Source organism: Orcinus orca, chromosome 6, assembly GCF_937001465.1.
Source record: "Orcinus orca chromosome 6, mOrcOrc1.1, whole genome shotgun sequence".
In the NCBI taxonomy this organism is placed as follows: Eukaryota; Metazoa; Chordata; class Mammalia; order Artiodactyla; family Delphinidae; genus Orcinus; species Orcinus orca.
The window spans coordinates 112,702,885-112,722,818 of record NC_064564.1 but is presented as its reverse complement, the minus strand read 5'-3'; the positions used below and the strand labels follow the sequence as shown (position 1 = coordinate 112,722,818).

The 19,934-nt window shown below is 44.5% G+C and overlaps 1 protein-coding gene across 2 annotated transcripts in view; it reads right to left on the bottom strand.

Moving 5' to 3' along the window:
* Positions 1-19,934, bottom strand: part of STXBP1 (syntaxin binding protein 1) — a 71,656-nt gene that overhangs the window by 40,079 nt on the left and 11,643 nt on the right. The gene's annotated exons all lie outside the window — the stretch shown is intronic.

Below are 19,934 nucleotides of genomic sequence, written 5' to 3'. Positions count from 1 at the left end.
GGCAGTGAGAGCACGGAGTCCTAACCACTGGACCACTGGGGGATTCCCAATTACAGCATTTAAAAAAAATGGTATTGGCGATAAACCAAAAGAGAGGGGGAGATTGATGATGCAGGAGAGAGGACAGATCATTCAAAGACTGAGGTCCCTGAGGAGGAGGAAGGGGCTGGGGTCTGAGACACAGGAAGAGACCCTGACCTGGGATAGGAGGCAGGGCACCAGGTCCACCCAGTGGGGAGAGGCAGGGGACCAATAGTGGGCTGAAAAAGTGGTGGCAGAGGGGAGGGGCTTCCTCATTAGAAACGAGGTCACTGGCTCAGAGTAGGGACGGTGGTGCTGTATATGGAAGGTTTGAAGAAAGAGTATCACACGTCTTCCCAAAGATTGGGAAAGTGGATATCCTTTTAGTTCCCTGATGTACAGGGATCGAACCTGCTTCCCTGCAGTGGAAGCACAGTGTCTTAACGGAGGGATCACCAGGGAAGTCCCAAAAGGGGATTTCCTACAGAGATGTTTTAGCATTTCTCGACAGTTTTAAGGGCTAATTTGAGGTCCATGACCATAAATTTAAAGTAAAACCAGGCAGCTGAGTTGTGTGATTTTCTTTTTTCTTCCCCAGTAATGTTTGATTGTCCAGGTGTACGCCAGAAAGGAAAGAAAAGTTGGTTTCAACTAGGGTTAGAGTTTCCCCAGGTGAATAAAACAGAGGGAGAAAATATTCAAAATACATGGCTCTGGGAAAAAGGTATATTACAACTATTTTTTAAAGAATAGGGCTTCCCTGGTGGCGCAGTGGTTAAGAATCTGCCCGCCAATGCAGGGGACATGGGTTCGAGCCCTGGTCCGGGAAGATCCCACATGCTGCAGAGCAACTAAGCCCGTGCGCCACAACTACTGAACCTGTGCTCTGGAGCCTGTGCGCCACAACTACTGAGCTCGCGTGCCACAACTACTGAAGCCCATGCGCCTAGGGCCTGTGCTCTGCAACAAGCCACCGCAATGAGAAGCCCATGCACTGCAATGAAGAGTAGCCCCCGCTCGCCGCAACTAGAGAAAAGCCCTCGTGCAGCAATGAAGACCCAAAGCAGCCAAAAATAACTTAATTAATTAAATCTAAAAACAAAAAAAAGGGGGGCTTCCCTGGTGGCGCAATGGTTGAGAGTCCGTCTGCCGATGCAGGGGACACGGGTTCGTGCCCCGGTCTGGGAAGATCCCACATGCCGTGGAGCGGCTGGGCCCGTGAGCCATGTCTGCTGAGCCTGCACGTCCAGAGCCTGTGCTCTGCAACGGGAGAGGCCACAACAGTGAGAGGCCCTCGTACCGCAAAAAAAAAAAAAAAAAAAAAAAAGGATATGAAAATGAAATGAAAATGCTATTTTCCTGTGGTAAGATTATGATCAATCTTTTAAGTGCCAATTTGTGCCTTCCTATGTCCTCCCAAGCTTTTTACACTGACCATGTATTAGGTATTATAATTGGAAAAATGCTCTGAAAGTAATGTGTCAGTGAACATCTTTGTGCCCAGGGCTTTTCTTTGCGCAAATGATTCTGTTAGGAGAGCTTTCTGGGTATGGAATGAATAGGTAAAGAGTATAAATGTGCTGGGCTCTTGATAAATTCTGCTGAATTATTTTCCAAAAACACAATTTACACCCCCATCAGTATTCTGAGTGGCTCTCCAAAATAACATACTAACTGATAAAATAATACCTTGAGGTTTGTTTGCTAATATGACAGTGGATTAAAATGGTATATTTCACTGTCTTTTTTGTATTACCGAGGATGAACATGTTCCTTTTTTTTTTTTTTTTTTTTGCCATTACACACAATTAATTTAAATTCACTGACTTTAAATTCAAGTCACCTTTTGATAGGGGAAGACAGAGATATAATCAGAAAATCAAAACAAGGATCACAAGTCCTAAAGACTGGGAATACTGGTGCAGGTTCAAGCCTTCCTGCCTAGTGATTCCTGTTCCAAAATTCTCAGGGCCTGTATTTGTTGTGGGCATTGTTGCCAGCCAATTCTAATCCTGCCCTACATTTTTCTAATCCAATACCGAAAAGGAAACAAGGATTAGAGCCCATTTTAGCATTAAGAATCAAGGAGGTTGGGCTACTTCCTCACAAATAAGCCCTGACAATCACATTGCAACTCCCTTGTACGTCCTCTTTGTGTGGAGAGAAACAATAGAGCCTTCTGAGGCTGGTGTAGCCAGAGGATCTTATTTCTGCATTCCAAACCATGTATATCTATAGCCAAAATGTCCACTCCACCACCACCTAGCCTGTGTATATGGGGCAGCTTCAGCTTCTCCATAATCGTGAGGACCATAGCCCTGGTGGACTGTGCTTCCCTCATGGCCAAAAGGCAAGAAAGCAGATTCCTTCTCAACCACATCCTGGGTAACTCCCAAACTCAACAAATCCCTCCCAAGTCCTGAGAAACACAGCAGGTGGACTAGATTATCTGGGACACCTTCAGATGCACCCAGTATACCAACTGAAGTCCCAAAGCGCAGGCTCTAGGGATAGCTGCAAACCCCTCCCCGACCCCCTGCTCCCCCCGGGGAGCCCTACTCTTACCGCCCTGGCACCCGTGACTGCCCTCGGCAGTGACACGTGTCAGGGAACCTAAGCCCATGGCACACCAAAACATCTGAAATAGCATGACTAATACTAGATGGGCTGGAAGCTTGGGAGAAGTGGGAGCATCACCAAAGTCCTCAAAACCACAGGGGATTCCAATATCCTGTGCTCTGTAGTCCCAGAGCTCCATGCTGCCCTGACACACGCACCAGGAGTCTACTGCCCAGACACCAGCATGAGAAGTGCCTCTGCTCTGCTGAGGGATTTAAGGGAGTGTAAACTCAGGCCACAGCTGCCCTCCTCTATGACTGAAATTCCCTTTCACAGTACAGGGAATTTCTAGTTACTCCAGCTCAATAGTGGCAGTTCTTCTGAAAGGCACCCTCTGAAATAAACCCCATTTGTGTGAGGGTATAAGGCTAGTTACTCAGGCAAAGGTCACTCCCACCCTCAAGATTAAGAAAAAATGCCAAGGGAAGCACTGAAGTTAGATAGACCAGGGAAAATCCAGGTTCAGGCATTTGTTAGCTGTGGACCTTGAGCAAGTGTAAAACGTTTTAGGCTTCAGTTTTCTCATCTGCAAAATAAAAATTATAATACTTTAGTGACCAGTTGTGAAGGTTAACGAGACAATATGCCTGGTAAGGTGTCTGGCACATACGAGGCACTAAATAAAAAGCACCCACTGTGATGTCACTATAAAAATACGTTATTCAGGGGCTTCCCTGGTGGCGCAGTGGTTGAGAGTCCGCCTGCCGATGCAGGGGACACGGGTTCGTGCCCCGGTCCAGGAGGATCCCGCATGCCGCGGAGCGGCTGGGCCCGTGAGCCATGGCTGCTGAGCCTGCGCGTCCGGAGCCTGTGCTCCGCAACGGGAGAGGCCACAACAGTGAGAGGCCCGCGTACCGCAAAAAAAAAAAATGTTATTCATACTGACAAGGAAATAAGAAAATTACAACACATCACTTCCACCAATCAAGATTTTTAATATAATGTAAAAATCCTATTAAAAAGAAATACATATTTAAAATACAGTTTTAAAATAATCACAAAAATATTTAGATATCAAACTCTACGGGTATTTAACCAAAAACTTCTAAACTTCTCTGACCCACAATAAACATGTGAATACTCTGGAATAACGGCACCAATGCGCCAATGTATATAAATCTTAAATGTAAATATAAAATTGAACAGAAGAACCCTTATACCACTTCTGAGGAGACAGAGAGTGACCTCTGTTTATCTAAGAAGAGATGCATTAATGCTGAAGCACAAGTCAGAGCCCCCAGAAAGTAAGATATTTCATGTCGCAACAGACACAGGACTGTATTTTTAAGTTGCTATTACTTAACATCGTTCTGAGAATTCACTTAGACCAGAAAAGAAAACGAGGTATAATATTGGTAAGAAGGATGCAGAGTTATCTGCCTGCAGAAATCATGGGAATCAACTGAAAAACTATTAGAAACATTAAAACCTTTAGTAAGGTGGCAGATACAAAATAAACACATACAAACCAAGAGGACTTTCACATGGCAACAGTAATCAGACTCTAGGAAGGCAGCTCTACTGTTTCCCAGTGCACACCGGGCTGGGACTCCATGCCCTGGCGATTCTACTCTACACGCTGCTGGTAATTCTGCTCTGAAGCAACAGCAAGCCTGTTCCTCTTTCCCTGACGGCAATTCAGATATCTGAGGACGGCAACCAGGCCTCTTTGAATGTCTTGCTCTGTGCTGAAGATCCTCCTTGCTAATAAACAAATGCATCTACCTAGGTGGAATAAGTAAAGTTTACACAAAACAGGAGGAAATGGTTCAAATATTTGAAAACAAGCCTTCCCAGTACTCTCAAGATCCTTCCCTTAGAAAGACCCATGTACACAGAAACTACTGGCAACTAATTACAAACCACTTTAATTTTTTGCCTTATGATGTTTTTAATAATAGAGAAGTAGCACATTCTTGTTGAAAAATTAACAATAGAGGGCTTCCCTGGTGGCGCAGTGGTTGAGAGTCCGCCTGCCAATGCAGGGGACACGGGTTCGTGCCCCGGTCCGGGAAGATCCCACATGCTGCGAAGCGGCTGCGCCCGTGAGCCATGGCCGCTGAGCCTGTGCGTCCGGAGCCTGTGCTCCGCAACGGGAGAGGCCACAGCAGTGAGAGGCCCGCGTACCGCAAAAAAAAAAAAAAAAAAAATTAACAATAGAGAGCTGTATAGTTACAAAGTGAAATTTCCCTCCTTACCCCCACTCTCGAGGGGAAAGAACCCCTCAGGGTTTAGGGGGCAGCCTTCCAGATCCTTTTCCATGCACATACAGGCAAGCGTGAGACTGTAAACACATAAACCCATGGCTCCTTGGCAGACGCCTGTGGAAGTAAAATAACTTTCAATGATTCTACTTCTTTGGTGCTTAAGAACACTTATATTGGAAAGAACTTTAGAGACCATCAAAGGCCAGAGTCTAGGTCCCCCATTTTCGGATTGAGATGCTGCTGGAAAACACAGCCATCTGGAGTGGGCAAGGCCACCAACTGGTCACTCCAGAGTGAGCAGAAATAGGTCTCTGGATCCCCATCCAAACGCTCTTCGCACTACACATACTGTCTCTCAGACACCAGCACAGACTGGACTCTGCACTTGAACCTGGGTGTGGTTTTCTTTGTTATATTGCAATGATCACCTTGACAAAGTAAAGCAAAATAACTCTGATGGGTTTTGGAGCCAGATGGTTAAGGTTCAAATCCCTGCTCCTCCACTTACTAGCTGTGACTTTGGACAAGTTATTAAATCTGTGTCACAGCTTCCCCATCTATAAAATGCGGATGGCCACACATGCCTCACAGAGTTACTGTGAGGATTAAATTATTTAAATTATTTAATGTGTGTAAAGCACTTAGTTCAGTCTTAGAATACTTAGCACTGTTGGCTACCACCAGCACCATAGGCATCTATTTTAAAGGTACCTGACCTTCCTAATAAGGGAGAACCCAGTGATTTCTAATTGGTTTCTTTTTTTTTTGTATTTTTGTGGTACGCGGGCCTCTCACTGTTGTGGCCTCTCCCGTTGCGGAGCACAGGCTCCGGACGCGCAGGCCCAGCGGCCATGGCTCACGGGCCCAGCCGCTCCGCGGCATGTGGGATCCTCCCAGACCGGGGCACGAACCCGTGTCCCCCGCATCGGCAGGCGGACTCCCAACCACTGCGCCACCAGGGAAGCCCTCTAATTGGTTTCTTATTGCTCCTCCATGGAGTTTGTGATGTGTCTCCTGTTCTCCCGTTTGTTTCTCTCCATTCAACAATGATGACTTATTGAACACCTGCTATGTGCCAGGCATCATTTCAGGCACTGGAAAGACCACAATGAACAAGCTAAACAAGATTCCTGCCCTAAGGTGCCTATACCTGATGTGGAGGGGAGAGACAGCCAATACACACAGGAGACAAATAAGATCATTCTGGAGCGCGATAAGTGCTCAGAGGAAATTTTAAAGGTTAATGAACTAGAATGTGGCGGGGGTATGGGAGAAGGTCCTCTGAGGAGGTGATGAGGAGGAACCAACCCAGTGAAGATCTGGGGGGAGAGTTCTCCAGGCATGGGAAGAGCAGGTGCGAAGTCCCCAAGTCAGGATCAAGGATGGGACAGCCTAGGAACAGAGAGACTCAGCGAGCTCAGAAGAGGAGAGAGTGGCCCAGGCTGGTCTTTAAGGTAGCAACAACTGGCTGAGGACTCCACAAGTCACCCACTGTATTCAGTTCCTTGAACACTAAGCCTCATTCATTCACCTTCAAACATGACAACTCCCCCGCCTCCCTGCACCCACCCTCCTGCCCCGTCTCTGGCATCTGGCATAAAATAATGATTCAGCAAATGCCCGCAGGATGAATGAACCCCCTGAGTGGCACAGCTAAGCAGTGCTTGCTGGGAGTGAAACGGGCAGTTCTGTTCAAGGCTGAGAGAGGTGACCCCACCCAGGAGCTCTCCTCAACCTCCCACACCCCCCTCCTGGGGCCACCACTCTCCTGACACCCACCCATCAGAACCCCCAGTTCAAAAGTCTCCGAGACTCTTTCACAGGGATTGCTAGGGAGAGAGCTCTCTCTCTTCTTGAGGAACATGACAGGTAAACTATGGCTATTCCGGCAAGTCCAAGTTCGCAAGCCAGAAGGATCTAGAAATGTTTTCCCCTTAACTCTGCTTATTCAAATTCAGCGAGGAGTGTGCTATTATGTGAAGGTACAGATACACAGGTTCATATCCAAAGTTTCTGCTATCCTAGCATTTCTCTATATACTAATTTTTAACCAGTGTCTGAGATACCAACAGCCTTAGCCTAAATACTTTTAAAAGCTCTTATTAAAGAAAAAACTCAATCAATAATTTAGTCCCAATAAGGAAAAAGTACCCACATTTATTCAAGACTTACTATATGGAATACATTGTCCTATACATTTTCCATGTATCCTCTCATTTAAAGCTCACAGCAACCCTCAGAGATTAATATTATAATCACTCCCATTTTACAAAGGAGAAAACTGAGGCCCAGAGAAGTGAAGTGTCTAGCAATTGCACAATAAAATGCCCATAACCACATGAAGTCTATGGAGGACATTAAAAAATATATATAAATCAATTTCTTGATCTCCAAGAACTTGCAGTCCTGTTTGGGAAAGCAGACATTACTCCTGAAGCATAAAAGTCAAACAGCTAAATGAAGAGCTACCATATGATTCAGCAATTCCACTGCTAGGTATAAGCCCAAGAGAAATGACAACACAGGTCTACATGAAAACTTATACACGAATGTTTATAGCAGCATTATTCATAATAGCCAAAAAGTAGAAACAACCCAAATGTCGATCAACCTGATGAATAAATAAATGTGGAATATTCAGACAATGCAATATTAGCCATAAAAAGGAACGAAGTACTGAGACATGTAACAACATGGATGAATCCTTAAAATGCTGTCAAAGAAGGCAGTCACCAAGGACCACAGATTGTGTGATTCCAATTACATGAAATGTCCAGAATATGCAAATCTATAGAGGTAGAAAGTAGGTTAGGGGACTTCCCTGGTGGTGCAGTGGATAAAACTCCACTCCCAAGGCATGGGACATGGGTTCGATCCCTGGTCTGGGGAGATCCCACGTGCTGCAGAGCAACTAAGCCCATGCACCACAACTCCTGAGCCTGCGCTCTAGAGCCCGTGAGCCGCAACTACTGAGCCCATGCACCACAACTACTGAAGCCCACGTGCCTAGAGCCCAGAGAAGCCACCGCAATAAGAAGCCCGCACACTGCAACGAAGAGTAGCCCCCGCTTGCCGCAACTAGGGAAAGCCCATGCGCAGCAGCGAAGACTCAATGCAGCCAATAAGTAAATAAGTAAATAAATAAAAAGAAAGTAGATTAGATTAGGGGACTTCCCTGATGGTGCAGTGGATAAGACTCTGTGCTCCCAATGCAGGGGGCCCGGGTTCGATCCCTGGCCCCAACGAGCCCACCTGCTACAACTTAGACCCAGTACAACCAAATAAATAAATAAATATTTTTAAAAAAAAAGAGTTCACATGCCACAACTAAGGAGCTGGCAAGCCACAACTAAGGAGCCCATCTGCCGCAACTAAGACCTGGTGCAACTAAACATAAATAAATATTTTTTAAAAGGGGGGGGGATTAGTAGTTGCCTAAGCTGGGGTATGGGGGAGTTGGGAGTGATGTCTAAGGAGTATGGAGTTTCTTTCTGGGGTAATGAAAGTGTTCAAAAATGGATTGTGATGATGGATACACAATTCTGTGAATGTACTAAAAGCCACTGAATTGTACACTTTAAATCACTGAATGGTATAATGTGTGAATTATATCTCAAGGAAGCTGTTTTTAAAAAGTCATCAGAGAATTTTATATGAAAACTTGTAACTCAAATAACAAATGCAGTTTTGCTTAGTATGGAACTGTTCCATAGCGTCTTCATCTGAAGACAGGTACTCTGGCTTACTGCTATAAAATATGTATGTAAAATTATAGCTTAATATAGTTTTGTATCTAAACTGTATTTTACAAAAGTGAGAGAGACCAAAATAGAGACCTCAAATTGTCAGGCATGGGGCAAAAACAGCGCACCACTCCCTATAAACTGCTGCATGACAATTGCTTAATCTGAGAATGTTTCCAATGAAGTTTGCTTTTTTGGGGGGGGGGGCCGGAAAGGGAGAGAAGGGAGGAGGTCACAAGCGTTAGAATGCGTGGAGATGGGTGAACGATGGCTTGGTTGCATTGCCCTGGTGAGCACGCCCAGACATTGCATAAGACGCAAATGTCCAAAACGTGGACTGCTGCCAACATCTGAGGGGAGTATGTGATGATAAATGCCTGCTATCTGAGAAACCAAAACTTAACCTCAGACCCATAAAGATGCTGGACAGTGTTACAGGAATGACAATTCACTTTCTCTTTCGTGGGAAATCCTCATTTTCGATCTTCCTTTCTCCCTCTTTCATAAGATTTATAGTCAAAAGGTTAAGGAGCTAGAAGCTCTCTAAAACAAAGCCTCCTGGACCTTGGAACTTTGATTAGTAAAAAGAAAATCTCAACCTGGGGACAAAAAGAGGTTAGAGACAGGAGTTTCCGGTTGTACTTTAGATGCAACAGTCACTTCCCCTCAGCTCCAAAAGAGCTATTTTCTCTTCCTAAGATTGCCTACAACATGGATAAAAGGAACTGTGAAGTTACCAAATATACACAAATAGAAAAATCAATCAAAAATGGGATCCAAAACAATTCATCTCTTTTTCAAATCAATAGCTTATAATAGTAAATACTATTTGGTTATATTAATATTTTGAAACAAAAAGACCAAAGACAAAAAAAAAAAAGGTGAAGTGGCAATTAATCTTCCAGGACAGAAAGCACCGTTTCTCATAAGCGTTGTTGAATACGACTTTTTTTTTTAAAGAATAGAGTCTAGAATGAGGGCCATTTTTGTACAAGATAGTGATAAGCATGCAGTTATTTGGGAAGCATTTTACATTTGAGAAACAGAGAGGGAGAGGGAAAGGGAGAGCGAGAGAAAGAAAACACACTGCCCTCATGCATTACCAACAGCAGCCGACCTTATCTGTTAATATTCCTTTTCAGCTGCCAGCTTGTACCTGTTTCTCCGCAAAAAACTTGTCCTCTTCCTATATAGACTCCATGACGACTGCAGTAATTCCTCCTTGAACTGCAGAAATGGAGACTAGGTATCTATCTAGATCCTGGCAGGAACCCAAGATGTGGCCAGTGTCTTAAATTGGTACATGTAGCATTGAATGGCTCCAAATCATATTTCTTGACTTAAATGGGAGTGTCCCTAAGGACTAAAGGGTTAGGCAAAATACACTGTGGAAAAAAGGGGAAAAGAGTGTTTCATATAATTCCAGAAACCCAGAGCAGACAAAACATGGTCTAGTCTAGTGGTTCTCAAAGGGGAGTGATTTTGCCCACCCCCCAACCCCTGCCGGGAACAATCAGCAATGTCTGGAGGCGTTTTTATTGTTTATTTATTTATTTTTTTTGCGGTACGCGGGCCTCTCACTGTTGTGGCCTCTCCCGTTGCGGAGCAACAGGCTCCAGACGCGCAGGCTCAGAGGCCATGGCTCACGGGCGCAGCCGCTCCGCGGCACGTGGGATCTTCCCGGACCGGGGCACAAACCCGTGTCCCCTGCATCGGCAGGCGGACTCTCAACCACTGCGCCACCAGGGAAGCCCTGGAGGCGTTTTTGATCTTCATGATTGGAGGGTGCTATGGGTATCTAGTGGGGAGAGGCCAGGCATGCTGCTAAACATCCTACAACGTATAGGCTCATACAGCCCGAGACGTTAATAGTGCTGAGGCTGAGAAACCCTGATCTGGTCCATTTTATAAAGAAACTGAATCTCAGAGAGATCAAGTAACTTGTCCACGGGAGCGCTGGTAGAAATTACCGTACTTCCAAGGTCCAAGATTCTGACCAGCCCAATCTGTTCTGCTCTAGGATTTAACTTGCTACACGTCTTCAGGTCTCAGATATTTAAAAATGTGTAATCTCACACAGCAAGACAAGGCCACAAGCTCAATCCCCCTCTGGAAGCATCAATGCAGCCATTCAATAGGTGTCCAACTGACATAAGACAAAAGCCTCAGGGAAGGTTCCGGAAGGCAGGAAGTACTCCCCACACCCACACGGCCCAACACACACAAAGGTCTAATTTCAGGAGGGCTGCTACCTTTTCCCAAATCCAGGGAACTGGTTACAATAAGATGCCAGGAAAAGAAAATATCCTGTTGGGATTTGGGCTCAGATCAAGCACAGGAAGAGGGTGGAGCCCCAAAGAGAAGAAACATTGAAAATCCAGAAGAAATGGCTGAGTTTGTGCAAATTTTCACCAAATATACAGACTGAGTGATCTTCTCAAGTCAGCCTTCCATACTCTAGAGAACAGATTTTGCTTTTTATGTTTTCAAATAGGCTTATTAGTTCTGCAATCCCATTATTTTTTGTTTTCCGTTGCCTTGGCTGGGCTAGCCCGCATTCCACTTCGTTCTGTTATTTCACATTACGTCCCATTTGAACTCTTGGTTCATCATTTTTATGTTTGAGAGTGCTTTAAATTGTTTTCCCTGTCCCTGTCTTCTCCTAGAATAAATCCTTTACCTGAGCCTTTATGCCATGCTTCTGTCATTTTTCCATTTTCCATATCAAATGTTCACAAAGTTCCTGTGCAGAGGTTTTTTTTTTTTCCTGTTTTAATCACCAGACCGGAGGCAATTCTCTCTGGCCGTCTATTTGTATCAAAATGCATAGGTGGGCTATTGTCCCCTCCTCATTTACCTAGGCATTATTTGAACATTGCCCTCAGAATATGAGTTGGTTCTGTGTTGGGACAGTGGCCTTTGCCCAGACTTCCGCTAGGGGATGGGTACGGGAGAGCTGACTGGTGAAATCTGTCTCTCCAAACTGTATAATACAGCGAAAAGTTCTGGGCCAAAGACCACTCCACTAAGGGTGCATACTGGAATCTAGGAGGGGATACCCAGGATCAGAAACAACGACCTTGGGCTTCACTTGATTTCCTGCTTCAGAGTGAACTAATGAGCTAATTCAGCATGAAATTCCTGGATTTGGGATGTCCCAAATATTTTTTAACCTGCCTCTGTCTAATCAGGCTTTTGTTTGCTGCCAAGACAATGAGCCCTAGGGCTCTAGCAGACTGTTTCCGTTCTCCTTTCAGCAAGCAAGCAAGAAAAAAGTGGCCCAAAAAGCCTGCTGTTTTGCTATAAGAAACTAGGCGAACTAGGGTGTGGTGGTCCCCAGCCTTTGGCTGGTGGCCACTCCCCTGCACCCCCGTCTTCTTGGAATGCAGTTCTTACAAAAGATAAAGTCTTAGTTTTTTTTTTTTTTTCTTTTAATTTGCGGTACGCGGGCCTCTCACTGTTGTGGCCTCTCCCGTTGTGGAGCACAGGCTCCAGACGCGCAGGCTCAGCGGCCATGGCTCATGGGCCCAGCCGCTCCACGGCATGTGGGATCTTCCCGGACCGGGGCACGAACCCGTATCCCCTGCATCAGCAGGTGGACTCTCAACCACTGCGCCACCAGGGAAGCCCTAAAGTCTTAGTTTTAAATGCTGAGTCTTATTTTCTACAATTGATGTGTGGTAACTGACTCAGCAGGCCTGGGAAAGTTGAATCCACCCGAAGTGGAATCCTAAGCCAGCAGCAGGGAACACTGAAAACCCATTAAGTGTACATGGTAGAATCCTCAACAGTTTCAGGAGCTGGCAGTGCCAGGTAACTCTGGAACTTAAAAGAGTGGGAGAAGGTATAAGGCATGTTGGTAGAAAGGAATTTAAGAAGCAGGTACATCTAGATCCCTTCTCCCACTTCCCATCACTGGGTGAATGTCCTTCTCCCAACACAGAAGAACACTACAAGTTTCCTCCTCAGAGAGCGTAGTGTGTACAGGACCCCTGGACTGGGCACAGGAGTCCAGTCCGGGACTGTGACTCTCACCTTGAAAACAGAGGGACAAATGGCTATATGTATGGATTGTTGAGAACTACCCTCCATCCCTTGGCCCTCTTCTTCCACTCAGACCCCAGAATTCTGGCAGCCAGACCTTTACCTCCAAGGAGAAAGAGACTTCTTTGGTGAATGGAGCCCAAGAAGAAAAACCCAAAGATTCTGACCTTGGGGATTCCCCAACAAACAGCCCACCCAGACCAGGCCCATCCACAAGGTTGGAGCTCCCAAGCCGTGTCTACGTCTCTCATTTTTAGTCGCAGCAGCTAGTCAGGGTTTGCTATACATCTGAGAAAGTTCCTATACGGAAAATAGAGACCAAAACAAATGAAGCAACAACAAAAAAGCATGGAGGAAACAGACTATACAGAGTTTTGTTTTGGTTTTTTAAAGACAGAGACATAAAATAAGATACCACATGCATGAAACAAGAATAGAGAGCTATAAAAAAGAAAATTTCAGGGCTTCCCTGGTGGCGCAGTGGTTGAGAGTCTGCCTGCCAATGCAGGGGACATGGGTTCATGCCCCGGTCCGGGAAGATCCCACATGCCGCGGAGCGGCTAGGCCCTTGAGCCATGGCCGCTGAGACTGCACATCCAGAGCCTGTGCTCCGCAACGGGCGAGGCCACAAGTGAGGGGCCCGCATACCACAAAAAAAAAAAAAAAAAGAAAAAGAAAATTTCAGAGAGCTATTATAAAATTTTAAAGAACATGACAGCAGAAATTTTGAATTAAATAGGAGGGTAAGGCAAGAAATAACAAGTGCTGGCAAGGATGTGGAGCATAGGAAACCCTAATACAAATTTGATGGGAGTGTAAATCAGTGCAGGCACTATGGAAAGCAGTATGGAGAATTCTCAAAATATTTTTCACATTAGATGTTAATTTAATATTTAATTAGTTTATAAATTCATATTTAATATTAAGAATACAACTATTATATGATCCAGCTATTCCACTTCTGGGTATGTTTTTTGAATATTTCAAAAGTATTTATTCTTGGGAGTCTACTGCTAAGTAACATTGAATTCTCTTCTATGGAATATTTTGATATATTTATATTTTTCAGTTAAATATAAACCTTAACTTTTTTTTCAAGTTCTTTGACACTATAAGAATTGCCTCTCCTCCAATTTCTTTTTTTTCTTTTGACATTTAAAAGCTCTATAATAGTGAAATGATGGTTTTTAAAATTTGCATAAGTCATATCCATTCATGGCTCATGTTTCCCTTAATATACATTCTACGTTAGCATCAAACCAATGCAATAAAAACTCATTAATCCAAGCCCCATTCATTTTAAAGTCAATCTCCACTAATGACCTCTTACTTCTGCTTGTTTCTTTCCTCTCACCTAGAATTCCTTTTGGTTTTTTTGAATTTTATTTTATTTATTTATTTATACAGCAGGTCCTTATTAGTTATCCGTTTTATACATATTAGTGTATATATGTCAATCCCAGTCTCCCAATTCATCACGCCAGCACCCCCCCCCCCGCCACTTTCCCCCCTGGTGTCCATGTTCGTATTATATGATCTAGCTATTCCACTTCTGGGTATTTAACCAAAGGATACAAAAATGCTAATTCAAAAAGATATATGCACCCCCAAGTTCAATAACAGCGTTATTTACAATAGCCAAGATATGGAAACAACGTAAGTGTCCACTCTATTAACAGATGAATGTATAAAGAAGATGTGATTAATCAACTATACGCCAATAAAAACTAATTAAAAAAAATCAAATTAAGAATCTGCCTGCCAATGCAGGGGACACAGGTTCAATCCCTGGTCTGGGAAGATCCCACATGCCATGGAGCAGCTAAGCCTGTGTGCCACAACTACTGAGCCCACGTGCCACAGCTACTGAGCCCATGTGCCACAACTACTGAGCCCACGCACTTCAACTACTGAAGGCTGCGCGCTCTAGGGCCCACGTGCCGCGACTACTGAGCCCGCGTGCTGCAACTACTGAAGCCCGCACGCCTAGAGCCTGTGCTCCGCAACAAGAGAAGCCACCACAATAAGAAGCCCACACACCGCAACGAAGAGTAGCCCCTGCTCGCCGCAACTAGAGAAAGCCTGCGTGCAGCAATGAAGACCCAACGCAGCCAAAAAATAAATAAATAAAATTCAAAAACAAAACAAACAGAAAAGGAAGATGTGGTATATATATACAATGGAATACTATTCAACCATAACAAAAGATGAAATCTTGCCATTTGTGACAACATGGATGGACCTTGAGGTTATTATGCTAAGTAAACTAAGTTAGATGGAAAAAGACAAATACTGTATCACTTCACTCATAGGAGGAATATAAGAAACAAACAAAATAAATGAACAAACCAAACCAAACAAAAACAGACATGTAGATACAGAGAACAGAGTAGTGGTTAGCAGAGGGGAAGGGGTGGGAGGGAGGAGGGCAAAATGGGCGAAGAGGATCAACTGTAGGGTAACAGATGGACTCTAAATTTTTTTTTTTGATTTTTGGCTGCATTGAGTCTTCACTGCTGCGGGAGGGCTATCTCTAGTGTGGCAATTGGGAGGTACTCTTCGTTGCGGTGCGCGGGCTTCTCATTGCGGTGGCTTCCCTTGTTGTGGAGTACAGGCTCTAGGCGCGCAGGCTTCAACAGTTGTGGCACATGGGCTCAGTACTTGTGGCTCACGGGCTCTAGAGCACAGGCTTAGTAGTTGTGGCACACAGGCTTAGTTGCTCCATGGCACGTGGGATCTTCCCGGACCAGGGATGGAACCCGTGTCCCCTGCATTGGCAGGCGGATTCTTAACCCCTGTGCCACCAGGAAAGTCCCAAAACTCAATTTTTGGTGGTGAGCACGCTGTGGGGTACACAGAGGCAGAAACATAGTGTTGTACACATGAAACTTATATAATGCTATAAACCAATGTTACCTCAACAAAAAATAAATTTAAAAAAATTCAAGGGTGAAAAAGAGGGAGGCAACAGGACAGACTTCTGGGTTGACAGGTCATTCATTCACCAAAGGAGCAGGAGAAAGATTTATCATTTTGGAAATGTTGGTTGAAAAAATAAACAAAAAATGTATAAAATTAAATTAAATAGAAGGGTTGGAAGATAAAGCTGAGGAAATCTCCTGGAAAACACAGAAAACAGCCAAAGAGAGAAATAACTGAAGAGAAAAGATAAGAAAATCAGAGGACCAGTCCAAGAGGTTCAACATCTGAATAGTAGGAATTCCACCAAGAGAAAACTGAGGAGAAGAAATCATTGTGAAATTATTTAAGAAATTTTCCCAGAAGTAAACAGCATAAGTTGCTAAACTGAAGGGGCCCAGTGAATATCCAGCAAACTGTGGCCCATGGGCTAAATTAAGCCTGCCGCCTGTTTCTGTACAGACCTTTACACTTCTAAAGGGGTGGGAAAAAAGAAGAAGTGGCAGAGATCATATATGAACCACAAAAACTGAAGTATTTAAACACAGGGCCCTTTATAGAAAAAGTTTCCTGAGCCTGGTCTTGCACAATGGATAAGAACAGACAAATACCAAGGCAAATTACCATGAAAGTACAGAACACTGGGGACAGAGTGAAAGTTTCAGAGGGGACGACATGGGATATGTACAAAAGATCAGGAACCCAATGGCTTCAAAAACTTCTCAAAGGCAACACTGGAAATTAAGATGACAGTAGAGCCATGTCTTCAAAATTCTAAACGCAAACAATTTCCAATGTAGAATTCTACACTCCTCCAAACCGTCAATGAAATATGAGGGTAAAATAGATATTTTCAGACATGCAAGGTCTCAATAAAATTACCTCCCTTTTCTCAGAAGCTCCTGGGAGATGAGCTCCACCAAAACAGGAGAGAGTAAACCAAGAAAGGAAGACACAAAATACAAGAGACAGGACAATTCAAAACAAGAGAGGTGAGAAAAATCCCAGGAGGATGGTGAATGGAAGTCCAGGGTATTGGGGATGCACTAGAGGAAGACTGCCAGTCTCTGCAGGAACGTGGCTTTATTTTTACCACATGTTTACCACGTCCAGGGCTCATTATTCTGTTGCATAGAACCAGGTTTCCCTGTGGCCTCATTTCATGTAGTGCAGATCTGCTGGTGATGAATTCTTTCAACTTTTTTCAAAGTGTTTATCTTGCTTTGTTGCTGAGGGATATATTCTCTGGGTATAAAATTCTATGCTAATATTTTGTATCTTTCAGTCCTTTAAAGACAGTGCTCTGCTGCCTTTGAGCTTACATTGTTTCTGACAAGAAATGTGCTGCCATCTTTATCTCTGTTCTGTACATAATGTGTCTTTGCTCTCTGGCTCATTAAGCATTTTGCTTTTTATCACTGCTTTTAAGCAGTTTTGGTTATGATGTGCCTTGGTGTAGATTTCTTCACGTTGCTTATGCTTGGGTTTCATTGGAAGTCTTCGATCTAGGAGTTTATCGTTTTCATCAAATTTGGAAAATGTTCAGCTAATATTTTTTCAAATATTGTTTCTGACCCCCCCATTCTTTTCACCTTTATATATATTAGGCTCCTTGACGTTGTCTCACATCTTGCTGATACTCTCTTGTTTTTATTCCCCCAACCTTTTTTCTATGTTTCACTTTGAATAGTTTCTATTGCTTTGACTTCAAGTTCACTAACTTTTTCTTCTGCAATGTCTAACTTGTAACCCTAACCTTTAATAAAAAGCATTTGTGTAGAGAGATTAAAAACAAAGATGGCAAGAGGTTAACCACTGTGAAATCTAGGTAGAAGATAGGTGGGTAATCATTACACTATTCTTTCAACTTTCCAGTATGTTGGAAATTTCTCTTAATAAGGGATTGGGGGGCAGAGGAAGAATGAGTATTACCTCTCTATGAGAAACCGACCAGATCTTTCAGTCTGGGCGAAAGCTCGAAAAAGCTTATTACTCTAACTAGAGTTTCAAATTCCTTAAACGGTAAGTAGGAGAAAGAGACAGAGGACACCCCATGATGCAGTCAAAACAGTAAAGTTCAAGGTGACCCCTTTCCCCAAGATTATGTGAGGGAAAGCAAACCAGAAAACTCTCGGTGGCCACATGATTGCCTCATCTGAAAATCCTGAAGTACTTTTATCCAAAAGATGATGAGATCTGTCGACTGAGTAATTTTAAGGGGTTCACCTCACAGTAGTCTATTGTTAAAAGCCTATAGTGTGAAATTCACAGGGAGCAGAGGGGGACTCTTGTTCAGAGCCAATGTTTTATTTTCTTCAAATCCCTAGCAACTAGTACCAACAATATTGATGTGTCCAGAGACCAGGGAAAGGCCTCTTTGCTTCAACTCCTGGCTACGCCAACGCTCAGAAGATGGGTGAAGAAAAACTACAAGAGAAGGTCAGCGAGCCCTCTTCACCCCATCACTGCCAGAGTAGGGGCTCTGAAGATCATCTAAGTGTAAAGGTTCTTCCTTTCCCCCTCAGCTGCCAAACAGAAGCAGCTTTGTTCCTACTGCCATTAAGGAAAGTTCACGAGGATCATCTGAAACTGGATTAGAATTAGCTGGGAAGTCCTGAGCTCCCTCTAAACACAGCACAAGCAGCCTTCCCGCCCTTACCATTGTGACACTCCTAGCAGCTTATCCCTGTCATTGTGAATCTACGCTGACACAGGACATAAAAATAATACTGCTTGTCCCCAACAGCCATGGAGAAGGAAGATCTGCCAATGCCATTCATCCAGCAGACTAGTACAACCTACTTCCTGCTCCGGATGAGGCTGGACTAGATGCTCCTACAATTCTTCCCAGACTGAAGATTCTATGATTTGATGGCATCTTTTTTTTTTTTTTTTTAATGGGAGTATAGTTGCTTTACAATGTTGTGTTAGTTTCTGGTGTACAGCAAAGTGAATCAGCCACATGTATACAGATATCCCCTCTTCCTTGGATTTCCTTCCCATTTAGGTCACCACAGAGCACTGAGTAGAGTTCCCTGTGCCATACAGTCTGTTCTCATTAGTTATCTACTTTACGGATACGTCCGTAGTAGTGTATATCTGTCAGTCCCAATCTCCCAATCCGTCACACCACAACCCTACCCCCACCGATTTGATGGCCTCTTGACACAGCATGATACCCGAAATCCTCAGAGCCTTGCACTATGAGTGGCTATAATCATTTCCTCTTTCCTCCTCAAAACAATCCTGAACAACAAGGTTCAGACAGGCAAGGACTGACTTTAAGACACAGGGGAAACACCACAGCAAGAGTAAGTCCTGAAAAGTTTCCAACTGCCAAGCCCCCCAGCCTAGAGACTGGAGACTCATCACTGAGTGAAGGCTCAGGCTTGCTTTGGGATGATTTGAGGGTGGACCCTGGGAGCCACAAAATCATAAACACTGCTCTGCTAGCCTCCCTTCCCTCCTGACTCTCAAACCTGCTGGCTTCTCTTCCTGTACCTGGCTGTAAATGTCTGTGTCTCTCAGGGGTGAACCCAGGCCCTCTTCTCACCCTGCACCCTCTCCTCTGTGATCTGACTCACTCTTTTTTTTTTTTTTTAATTTTATTTAATTTTTGGCTGCATTGGGTCTTCACTGCTGCATGCTGGCTTTCTCTAGTTCTGGCAAGTGGGGGCTACTCTTTGTTGCGGTGCGTGGGCTTCTCATTGCAGTGGCTTCTCTTGTTGCAGAGTATGGGCCCTAGGCACGTGGGCTTCAGTAGTTGTGGCTCATGGGCTTAGCTGCTCCACAGCATATGGGATCTTCCCGGACCAGGGCTCGAACTCGTGTCCCCTGCATTGGCAGGCGGATTCTTAACCACTGCGCCACCAGGGAAGCCCCCGACCCACTCTTGACTCTTTCCAACACCTGATGACGCCCCAACCCTAATCTCCATCCCAGACCTCCTGCACATCTGCCCTTAGACAGTCCATAGGCACCAGAAGCACAACGCCCGCAAAAGGAAACGTTCCCCAGCAAACCTGCTTCTGCTCCTTCTTTCATGTTTCAGTGAATGTTGCAGCCTTCCAATAGGTCGTCAAAGCCGGAAAAGTGGGAATCTTCCCCAACTCCTTCTCCTCACCCTCTGCATCCAATCAGTCACCATAACCTGACATTTCTACCTCTGAAGACTCCTTCAAGTCACTTTACTTCTCGCCACCTGCCACTACTTCTCCATCCCCCCGCCACCACCTCCAGCCTGGACCACCACCATAGCTCCTAATTGAACCCTCCATCCAGCCTCCACACAGCAGCCAGAGGTCTTTCTAAGCCATGTCTCTCCCTGACTTAAAGCCTTCAGTGGTGTCCCAGTGCTCCTGGAATAGGGATAAAGTTCCTT